Source organism: Jaculus jaculus, chromosome 7, assembly GCF_020740685.1.
Source record: "Jaculus jaculus isolate mJacJac1 chromosome 7, mJacJac1.mat.Y.cur, whole genome shotgun sequence".
Classification (NCBI taxonomy): Eukaryota; Metazoa; Chordata; class Mammalia; order Rodentia; family Dipodidae; genus Jaculus; species Jaculus jaculus.
The window spans coordinates 107,375,532-107,383,676 of NC_059108.1; the positions used below are offsets into that span (position 1 = coordinate 107,375,532).

The window sequence follows — 8,145 nt, forward strand, 5'->3', positions numbered from 1 at the left end:
CTTTCAAGTAAATAAAAATAAAAAATTTTAAAAGCTTTAAAAAAATAAAGAAGGCAGAGGTAGGAAGATCGGCAAGAGTTCGAGGCCACCCTGAGACTACATAGTGAATTCCAGGTCAGCCTGAGCTAGAGTGAAACCCTACCTCGAAAAATCAAAACCAAAAACAAACAAACAAACAAAATCAACAGAGCGAGTTCTAGGTCAGCCTGACTACCGTGAGACCCTACCTCGAAAAGAAAGAAAGAAACAAACAAAAGTCTTATCTTTGGCTGTGGTATATGTCTATAATTTCCATACTAAGGAGACAGAAACAGGAGGATTGCCACAACTTCAAGGTTGGCCGGGTCTACATAGTGATTTCTACGCCAACATACCTAGACACATAGTAAGGCCTTACCTCAAAAAACAAACAAGGGTTAGAGAGATGGCTCAGCACTTAAGGTGCTTGCCTGCAGAACCCAATGACCTGGGTTTGATTGCCCAGTACCCACTTACAGTCAGATGCACAAGGTGGTATGTAGGTCTGGAGTTTGTTTGCAGTGGCTAGAGGACCTGGCATGCTCATTCTATCTCTGTCTTTCTCTTTGCTTCTCTCTTAAATAAATAAATAAAATATTTTATTCAAAAGTATCCTGTATCAGCTAGGAATGCAGCACCCAGCGATAAAGCATTTGCCTAGCATGCATAAGGACCTAGTAAAAAATAAAAAAAATAAGTTTTTTTTTGTATGTCAGAGATATTACATCTTATGATATATTTTGATATATTCATCCAGGAAGGTTTTTTTTTGTGAATATAACATTTACTAACTTGATATTTTAGTTACTTTTTTTTTTTTTTTTTTTTTGAGGTAGGGTTTCGCTCTAGCTCAGGCTGACCTGGAATCTACGATGTAATCTTAGGGTGGCCTCAAACCCTTAGGGATCCTCTTATCTCTACCTCCGAGTGCAGTAATTAAAGGGATGTGCCACCACACCTGGCTGCTATTTTCGTTTTAAGACTAAAGAATTGTGATTTTTAAATTTATTTTTATTTCTTATTTTATTATTTTTTTAAATTGAATATAATTTTTAATTTTTTTTAGAATTATGATTTTTTTAAGACAGGTGTCATGTATCCCAGGCTAGTCTTAAATTTGCTCGGTTGCAAAGAATAACTTTAAACTCATGATCTTCCTGCCTCCATCTCTCAAATGCTGGGATGAAAGGCATACACCAACATATCCAGGTCACGTGTGCTTGGGCAAGCACTCTTCCAATTGAGCTATATCACTCAGCCTTAATTTTTTTAAGCAAAAAAATTGAAGAAATATCTTTGTTTTTACCTCTAGATGGTGCTATGGGTCATTTTTTAAAATAAGCACAAACTACACAAACGCTTCATAGAAAAATTGTGGTGTGGAGTTGGGTATGGTGGTGCATACCTGAATCCTAGCACTCAGGATGCAGGAGGCTCTTGAGTCCCAGGCCAGCCTGGGCTAACTAGAGAATTCCTGTCTTTAAAAAAAAGGAGGAAAAATTGAGGTTTGGAGCTTAAAAGTTGGCCATTCCATAATTATTCAAGTAGCATTACTTAGTTGTGATGGGCTCCAGCAGCCCATATATAAAATTGGACGATACGGAGAAGATTAGCACGGCCCCTGTGCGAGGATGACATGCAAATTCGTGAAACATTCCATATTTTAAAAAATCTTTTATTTTTATTTATTTGAGAGAGAGAAAGTGGGGCGGGGGGAGAGAAGAATAGGTGTGCCAGGGTCCCTAGCCACTGCAAAACAATCTAGACCATGTGCCACCTTGTACATCAGGCTTACGTAGGTCCTGGGGAATGGAATATGGGTCCTTTGGCTTTGCAGGTAAGCACCTTAACTGCTAAGCTACCTCTCCAGCCCCGTTCCAAATTTTTTTGTGTTTTGTTTTGTTTTGTTTTTTGAGGTAGGGTCTCTAGCTCAGGCTGACCAGGAATTCAAGATGTAGTCTCAGGGTAGTCTTGAACTCATGGCAATCCTCCTACCTCTACCTCCCAAGTGCTGGGATTAAAGGCGTGTGCCACCACATCCAGCTCCATATTTTTTTTGAAAAGAAAAAAAAAAATCTTTAGAAATTTCTAAAAGAATGTTTCAGCTTACATAAAGAGGTGTAAAAAAATATTTGAGAAAAAGAGAGAAAAATGGGTGCACCAGTGTCTCCTGCCACTGCAGACAAACTCCAGAAGCATGAGCCACTTTATGCATCTGGCTTTATGTGGATACTGGGGAATTGAACCCAGGCCGTCAGGCTTTGCAAGCAAGTGCCTTTAACCATTGAGAAATCTCTCCAGCACCATAAAGTGACATTAATGGAAGATAATAGGAGATAATATGCATGCCTGATGCACAGAGAAACCAATGAATAAATACAATTTACAACAAGGAGAATACAAATTGCATGTAATTATATGAAATAAGTGCAAACTCATTAACAATTTAACCAAGGAAACGTCCCTTTTGCTCCTTGGGTCAGCATGAAAGCTTGCGAAGGGATGGCCCAGGATACTGATGATGGTACTTCCCCCACTGGCAATGGGAATGCAAACTGGCACAGCCTCCCCAGGGCTCTTTTGACAGATGTAATTGAAAATCTTAAATTAGCTAGATGTGCTGTTGCATGAGTGCAATCCCAGGACTTGGGAGGCTGAGGCAAGAGAATTGCTGAGAGTTCACCACCAGCCTGGGCTACACAGCAAACAAACAAACAATAATAACAACAAAAAGGCTAATATTGGTAAGCATGATGTTATTTCAGTTGTGTAAAAATACTACAATATTTGGGAGAAGAGAATGAAAAAACTATCCAAATATTAACAAGTTTATTTGGATATGAATAGTATGTTCTTTTTATTTTCCCTCTACTTTTCAAGTTTTCTACAAAATAAAGTAATGCTTTGCAGACAGGAGCAAGTTATTTTTAGATGAAATAACTTAGATTTGGAGCAATTTTTTTTGGGGGGGGTGAGGGGGCGATTCATGGTAAGGTATCACTTTAGCCCAGGCTGACCTGGAATTCACAATGTAGTCTCAGGCTGGTCTCAAACTCACAGTGATTCTCCTACCTCTGCCTCCCAAAGGCTGTAATTAAAGGCTTGCACCACCATGCCCTGCTATTTGGAGTGATTTGGAACTTGTCACTCTTCTGGTCAGCTGAGGCTGAGACCTTTATCCCCTTGCTCTAGTAGAGAGAGGAATTAGCTTGTCTTATCAGCCTTGCCTTCCCTCTCCCCTCCCCCTGCCCCTCCCCAGCGAGACTGAGAAACTGCCTAAAGCCTAAGGAGTGAGTTTATTCTAGGCAGTCATATGTCCTGAATATCACCTGTTGTCCACTTCTTAAAGAGTTTCCTTGCCCTTCTTTTTGTTGGTTTATATTGACTCAACTTTAAATTTGAGTTTTGTATTTTGTTTTTTCAAGGTAGGGTCTCTCCCTAGCTCAAGCTGACCTGGAATTTACTATGTAGTCTTAAACTGGCCTTGAACTCACAGTGACTCTCCTACGTCAGGGTCTCGATGTGTAGCCCAGGCTGGCCTCAAGTCTTATGATGATCATCCTGTCTCAATCTCCCTACTGCTGGCATTGTAGGCATGAGCCACTCTGCTCAGCCTTGAATTTTAATTTTCTGCATTGTAACTCACATCAAGTTTTATTGTTGTTATTATTATTTACCTATATTATTTTGGGGAACTTGTGTCTTCCTAACCAACAGTTAACAGTGGGGGGAAACCAATTCTGGCCCTAGGAGTTACAAGCCAGAGCCCGTGGTTTTAGGGGTATGCTTTCTTCAACATTTATGGAGCTCTTCTGTTCAGACCTTCCCCCCTCCCTTTTGTTGAGGGTGACTTGTAGAATGGTATCCAAGAAGAATGTTTCTGTGGTATCCAAGAAGAATGTCGCCATTAGTTTTGTGTATCCCTCCCGCACCCACTCCCCTTCTTCTAACTCCCAGGTCTTTCCATACTTTCTTTCTTTTTTATTAGTTTTCTATTCTGCAAGTACAGGCAGTTTGGTACCATTATTAGGCTCATCCATGACCTACCCCCTTCCAATGGCCCCTCCTTGTTGATGTAAATGGGTCGTGCATTGTGGAGTTAGCCCACAGTTCTTGGTACGATAAATGTCTCTGCATATCATGACCCAACATGTGGCTCTGACATTCTTTCCGCCTCCTCTTCCACAAAATTTCCCTGAGCCATGTTGGGTTCATTTTTGGTCTGCTTCAGTGCTGAGGTGTTGGGGGCCTCTGGGGCTCTGGCTCTCTGATTTGGTAGGAGTTGATTTTTCTCTGTGTTGGTCTCTTTCTCCTTGTGCTGGTATCCGGTTCATCAGGAAAACAGCACCCTTGCTTGTTTTGCCAATTTTCCTTAGTTTCAGCCGGGGCCCTTTTGAGGTAAGATGGGGTGGCTCTCTCCTTAGGATCTGCATCTATCTGAAAAAGAGAAGCAGATTCTCCAACGGAGAGTAAGTTAGCACCCAGAAAATTGAGATAACACTTATTTTTTTAATAGAGAGTTTAATAGGTGTAGGCCCTCTTGTACCCCATGATTGATGGTAACTTGATATTGGAGAGTGGGCTTATGTTTGGATATGGTTCTGACTTGTTTCCCAGGTCCAGCTATGGGTCCCCTACCACTGAGGGGATCGGTTAGCCAAATCAAGAGCAGTTGGTTCCCCACCATGGCTGTGTGCCACTATTGCACTTGTGTGGGCATCACAAGAGGTTATTTGCTGCTACTAGGTTGGACCATGAGTTGCTTGGACAGATACTGGTCATTTCCCCCAGTTGCCCATGTAGCACCTTCTGGCACTAGACACGCTGACTGTCTGGGGACTGACTCTCTCCTGGCTTCCAGCCATGCCGTTCCATTTTACGTGTCAGCTGCATATGGTGTCTTCAGCAATAGGGTCTTACCACTAACCTTTGGTGGGTCATCAAGTATTCTGACAGAAATCTGTCATTCTTTTAGAAAACCTTGTAGGTTTCTCTGATCAAAAGCTCATTGTGGGTGATAGCCCCATGCCATACCTTTCTTATTGCTGACCATGAACTTGTTGCCGAGTAGCTCTTCCCCCCACCCCTCCCTGAAGATAGGAAAACTATCTTCATTCTAGTACTATGTCAATATTGTTGATATTTACTATGGCTTACAATTAACCGGTGCTGGCCCAGGTTAGGAATCACATATGAGAAAGGCCATGTGGTGTTTGTCTTTCTGAGCCTGTGGGACTTCACCTAGCATGATTCTTTCCAAGTCCCTCCATTTTCCTGCAAATCTGATGATTTCATTTTTCCTTACTGCTGAGTAGAACTCCATCATGTAAACACTTGGTTACCTGCTCCGGAAAAAGGTAAGTCCTTATTGCTGAAGACGCCACAGCCTGCAGTCATAGGACATCAAGTGACCGTGCTGTAACTGAGAGGGAATCTGTTTCCCTCCTGGCTAGCTCTCAAAGTGCTAGAAAGTGCTATGGGAGCTGCTGGAGAATAATGGCTGCCAATAGATTGAATAAACAGGAGATCCTGCCAGTCAAAAAATCTACCAGCTGAGCAAGAAGTACACACTTGTGCAATAATGGCACACAGGTAATGTAGGTCACCAACTGCTCATAGATTGAACATGAGACCTGATCAGTGGGAGAGAACTCATATCTGGCTCTGGGAACCAAGCCAGATTCCCTAGAAGAGGAAACAAATAGGCTGCAGAGAGAATCCTACTGCTCTCTAAGTAAGAGGAATGGACATACACTTCAATAAATCTCTCTAATAACTAGGCTTATCTCCTCTTACTCAGACTGTTCTCACTTTTGGTTGGAAAATCTGTTCTATCTTACAGATGGAGGAGAATACTGGGGAGAACAAGGATATATTAATACATCAAGAAGAGAGAGCCTGGGCTGGAGAGATTGCTTAGTGGTTAAGGTGCTTGCCTGCAAAACGTAAGGACCCAGGTTCAGTTTCCAAGTACCCACATAAAGCCGGATGCACAAGGTGGCACATGCATCTGGAATTTGCAGGGGCTGGAGGCCTTGGAATGCCCATTCTATCTGCCTCTTTCTCTAAAAAAAAGAAAGAAAGGAAAAAGAAAGAAGAGAGAGCTGGGCTCGGGAGATTGCTTAGCAGTTAAGGTGTTTGCCAGCAAAGACAAAGGACCCAGGTTTAATTCCCTAGGACCTACTTAAGCCAGATGCACAAGGTGACACATGGATCTGGAGTTTGTTTGCAGCTGCTGGAAGCCCTGGTATGCCCATTCTCTCTCTCTCTCTATCTTCCTCTTTCCCTTTTTGTCTCTCTCTCTCTCTCTCTTTCTCTCTCTCTCATAAATAAATGACATGTGTCACCTCCACCTCATCTGTCTGGACCTAGTCGTCATTGCAGGGGGAGTGGTGATGTGAATACTGCCCTCATGGCTAGCCTGAAAACCAGTAGGAAACAGTGACAGACACTGCAGTCATTCAAACTGCACCAAAACAGAGGTACAGAAACTAAAGAGAAAGCAACACTAAATCAAATCTTTATTTTGCTCACCAAGGCTCAGGGAACCTTGCAGAAGAGGGGGTGGAAAGACTGTAAGAGCCTCAGGGTGGGTGGGAATAGCCTAAGACACAGTGCTTCCCCATCCCTGCACAGACTGACTGAGGCCTCCTGGTCCCCACAATGAATACCAGTAACCCCACCGAAGGCCCTCAGCAGACTTGGGCTGGGGAAGAGAGGGCCTAAAAGTACAACTTTTATTAAAAAAGCAATAAGGGCTGGAGAGATGGCTTAGTGGTGAAGGCACTTGCCTGCAAAGCCAAAGGACCTTGGTTTGATTCCCCAGTACCCACATAAGCCAGATGCACAAGATGGCACATGTATCTGGAGTTCGTTTGCAGTGGCTGGAGGCCCTGGTGTGCCTATTCTCTCTGTCTCTTACACACACACACACACACACACACACACACACACACACACACACACACTCTGCCTCTTTCCCTCTCTTAAATAAATAAATAAAAAATTTTAAAAATGCTTTTAAAGAGCAATAAATCATCATAATAAAAAGTTATTTATTTGAGAGAGAAAGAAAGATGAAGACAGGGAGAGAGAATGGGTATGACAGGATCTCTTGCTGTTGCAAACGAACTCCAGATGCATGTGCTACTCTGGTATCTGACTTTATGTGGGTTCTGGGGAATTGAACTCAGGTCATCAGGCTTTGCAAATAAGTGCCTTTAACCACTGTGCAATCTCTCCAGCCCCACATGTCAAGTTTTAAAGCTGACATAAAATCCACTTCTTATATGCCTCGTTTTGGAGTTCATCATAAAAATGATCACTACAAATGTCCTCAGTTTAATTGCTATAGCTTAAACAGAAATGTTAGCTCACATGACATTTCCTTTGTAAATTCAGGTTGTGTTCTTAGGATGTAGCTCATAAAAAGCACAGTTGGTGTATCTAGTGAAAAAAGTCTATACTTTTAGATTGCAAGACACCTTGCTTTTTGTCCCCAGGATTGGGTGGAAGGACATTCAGGAATTAACAGTGTAGCGTTCCATCTGGCACTGATTACTGGTGTGATGTTTTGTAAATTATTTATCCTGTTTCTTTGTCTATAAAATTAAGCTAGTGGCCCAGATGGCCTGTGAGTCATGATCTGCCAGAGAAGTAGACTGCCTGAAACTGGCATTCAACTCCCTGGGTCATGGGACTCTTCTATATCTAAAACTTCTTATCCTAATTTCTCAGTCCCAGGTCATACCACTCTGAACTCACCTGACCTCCCCAGAAACACTTTTCTAGGACATTGAAATACTCAAATGTCTCTCAGTAACCCTGACTACAGCAGGAACTTCCTGGAGCCTTGCTTAAACAGAGACAATCCAACTTGTGGGCTTTTGTTGTTGTTTGTTTGAGACAGAGTCTTACATTGTAACCCAGGCTGGCATGGAATGCTCTATGTTTTCCAGGCTAGTCTTAAACTCATGATAATCCTTCTGCCTTGGCCTCCCAAGTGCAGGGATGACAGTTGTGTCATTATGCCTGGCTCAGGATCTGCCTTAAAGTAGGTTGGGCACGTGGGTGGCTCCTTACCATACAGGGTGCTCACTTGGAAACACACACCCGCTGCTTAGTAGT

At 42.6% G+C, this 8,145-nt stretch overlaps 1 pseudogene; it reads left to right on the top strand.

Moving 5' to 3' along the window:
- Positions 1-1,583: 1,583 nt before the first annotated feature.
- On the top strand, positions 1,584-1,684 carry LOC123462496 (annotated as a pseudogene).
- The last annotated feature ends 6,461 nt before the right edge of the window (positions 1,685-8,145 follow it).